This window comes from Bos taurus, chromosome 15 (assembly GCF_002263795.3).
Source record: "Bos taurus isolate L1 Dominette 01449 registration number 42190680 breed Hereford chromosome 15, ARS-UCD2.0, whole genome shotgun sequence".
In the NCBI taxonomy this organism is placed as follows: Eukaryota; Metazoa; Chordata; class Mammalia; order Artiodactyla; family Bovidae; genus Bos; species Bos taurus.
In genome coordinates this window covers 3,471,743-3,475,368 of record NC_037342.1, presented here as the reverse complement: position 1 = coordinate 3,475,368, position 3,626 = coordinate 3,471,743, and the positions used below count along the sequence as shown (strand labels likewise).

General features: G+C 42.4%; 1 pseudogene; it reads right to left on the bottom strand.

Moving 5' to 3' along the window:
- Positions 1–1,203: 1,203 nt before the first annotated feature.
- Positions 1,204–2,559, bottom strand: LOC100140270 (zinc finger protein 596-like pseudogene; annotated as a pseudogene).
- Between the last annotated feature and the right edge of the window lie 1,067 nt (positions 2,560–3,626).

The window sequence follows — 3,626 nt, the reverse complement described above, 5'->3', positions numbered from 1 at the left end:
GCAATCTTTATTCCAGCTTGTGTTTCTTCAAGTCCAGGGTTTCTCATGATGTTCTCTGCATATAAGTTAAATAAGCAGGGTGACAATATACAACCTTGACGTACTCCTTTTCCTATTTGGAACCAGTCTGTTGTTCCATGTCCAGTTCTAGCTGTTGCTTCCTGACCTGCATACAAATTTCTCAAGAAGCAGATCAAGTGGTCTGGTATTCCCATCTCTTTCAGAATTTCCCACAGTTTATTATGATCCACATAGTCAAAGGCTTTGGCATAGTCAATAAGGCAGAAATAGATGTTTTTTTTTTTTTCTTTAGCCACAGACTTTATTGTTTGAATATTTTCAACTATGACTTTTTTTGACAGACTTTAATTTTACAAAACCTACATTCCATGTGGTTGGGTCACTTCACACCCCATTTGATACCAAATTTTCATGAAGAGGTATTTCCCCCAATCACAAACTGCCTGACTGTTACAGGATTCTTACAGGATTCTCCCTCCCACACAGTATCTTTTTTTTTTTTTCTGATATGAAATCTAGCTGTAGATTCACTTTTGATTTTAGGATTGCTGCATCCTCAGTGTGAGAATTTAATGTTGACTGAGAAATGAAAGTGATCCCTGAAGTCTTCCCTTCTGTCATGACCCTGAGAGTGTGTTCTATAGACTGAGCATGTGTGAACCAGAGGGGTTGCTCTATGGAGAAAGAATTTCTCATACCTTTCCATGAAAAAACTTCTCCAGGATGAATTATTTAAAAGTATGCTTGGTGTTGCTCAACCTACTTTGGTATCTTTCAAGAGTCTTCATCTTTGTTCTTGTGTTTATTTTTTTTCAAGGTTTCTTGTGCACATCAACTGAATGGTTGTCAACAGTTATCACAGTCTTAGTGGTTCTCTCTGTGGAGTTGGTTCACATAGATCAATAATTATCGAAGAAGTAGAAGTGGTTGCTTATCCTCTGCTCATGTCCTCTAAGGTCTTTAGAGTTGGGGGCTGTTGCTGGAAACACCCATATTGTGTTTGTAGAGTGAGTTCTGTTAAGTTACATGAGGTCAGGCTAATGACTAAAGGCTTAGTCACAGAGAAAGCACATGTGTGGATCCACATCCACAGGCAGTGCCTGTCTGGACTGCATAGCACAATGCCTGAAGGAACCTCCACATTTATTATGTCACCTCAGGTCAGAACATCTACTGAGGGTCCTACTGGTTTTCTCTCCTGTGCTGGGTTCCCTTGTGTTGTCTAAGGGAAGAGGCACGAGTGAAGTGTTCTCCACAGAGCTGACATTCATAGGGCTTCTCTCCACTGTGGGTTCTCTCATGTTCCCTCAGCTTAGCATATTTATTGAAGGCCTTCCTACACACAGAGCATACATGTGATTTCTCTTTAATGTGGATTCTTTTGTGCACATGAAGCCCTGAACTATGAGTAAAGGCCTTCCCACACTCAAGACATACATGTGGTTTCTCTCCAGCATGGACTTTCTTATGTGAACTAAGGCCAGAGCTTTGAAGAAAGGCTTTGCCGCACTGATGACATTCATATCTCTTCTCTCCTGTGTGAGTTCTCTCATATTGTTTCAAGGAGGAATTTTGATTGAAGACTTTCCCACACAGATGACATTTGAATGGTTTCTCTCCAGTGTGAATCATGCTGTGTCTCCTGAGGCTAGCACATCTACTAAAGGCTTTTCCACACTGATGGCATTCATAGGGCTTCTCTCCTGTGTGAGTTTTCTCATGTACTTTCAGGGAGAATCTTTGATTGAAGACTTTCTCACACAGTTGACATTTGAATGGTTTCTCTCCAGTGTGAATCATGCTGTGTCTCCTGAGGCTAGCACATCTACTAAAGGCTTTTCCACACTGATGGCATTCATAGGGCTTCTCTCCTGTGTGAGTTTTCTCATGTACTTTCAGGGAGAATCTTTGATTGAAGACTTTCTCACACAGTTGACATTTGAATGGTTTCTCTCCAGTGTGAATCATCTTATGTCTGCTAAGGCTAGAGCATCTATTAAAAACTTTCCCACACAGAGCACATTCACATGATTTATGTCTAGTGTGAATGTGACCCTGTCCATTGAGGAATGACCCTTGACTAAGTGATTTTCCATGCTGTTTGCTGACATTATGTTTGCTTCTGAAGGGAACTATTGAATATTGAAGTGAAGATGTAGGAGTAACTTCATCTCCCAAATCAGCACATTCAGCAGGATCCCCTTGTGTGTGAGAAACCTGCATTGTCCTTACTGGGGATGTGTGCTTCCAGTAGACACTTTGCATTAATGTCATTTCTTGTTGTCTAAAGAGACTTTCACTGCCTGGACTCTGACCTTGGAAGCCTCCTGCTGCTTGTGTCCACAACTCTTTCCCTTGTTCCAGTTGGAAAACCACATCTGATTTGCTGATCTGATAGCCTACAGAGACCAGATGGGTGACAGTTTCCAGCATCACATTTCTAAACAGGTTTTTCTGGGACTTATCTAGCAGGTTCCACTCTTCCTGGGTGAAGTCGATGGCTACATCTCCAAATGTCACTGATTCCAGGGGCTCCATCCTTAAGCTCAGTCACCAGGAGCCTTTCTCGGGATCTCACTAACAGCCGATCAAGCACTAGGCAGGCCAACCTGGGTGTAGTCCCAGACCAGCACTCGGAAACTGGTGGTGCGTCCAGGGAATACTATGCAGCTTCTTCTCTCCCAGATCCCATGTGAAGAGCTAGAGCTGCGGTTGCTAACAGAGAAAGTCAGAGTCAATTTACAATGGACACCCAGAGGTTCCAAAATCTTGAATATATGACAGGGTTACACTAGAGGAAGGAGCAGCTGTCATTTAATTTTGCTCAGTCTGTGTCTTGTGATCAAATATCTTTAGCCAAAAGCCTAAATTGGAGGAGCGGGTCAAGCCAAATGGATTCTGAGGATTCCATAGCAAGCAACTGATTCCTCTTCCTCCAACCTCCTAAATGGTCCCGCTTCTCTGAACAAATGCCTCCCTCTGTCTGTTTCAGAAATAGATGTTTTTCTGGAACTCTCTTGCTTTTTCCATGATCCAGCAGATGTTGGCAATTTGGTCTCTGGTTCCTCTGCCTTTTCTAAAACCAGCTGGAACATCAGGAAGTTCATGGTTCACCTATTGCTGAAGCCTGGCTTAGAGAATTTTGAGCATTACTTTATTAGCCTGTGAGATGAGTGCAATTGTGCGGTAGTTTGAGCATTCTTTGGCATTGCCTTTCTTTGGGATTGGAAAGAAAACTGACCTTTTCCAGTCCTGTGGCCACTTCTGAGTTTTCCAAATTAGCTGTCATATTGAGTGCAGCACTTTCACAGCGTCATCTTTCAGGATTTGGAATAGCGCAACTGGAATTCCATCACTTCCACTAGCTTTGTTCGTAGTGATGCTTTCTAAGGCCCACTTGACTTCACATTCCAGGATGTCTGGCTCTAGGTCAGTGACCACACCATCATGATTATCTGGGTCATGAAGATCTTTTTGTGCAGTTCTTCCATGTATTCTTGCCATCTCTTCTTAACATCTTCTGCTTCTGTTAGGTCCATACCATTTCTGTCCTTATTGAGCCCATCTTTGCATGAAATGTTCCTTTGGTATCTCTGATTTTCTTG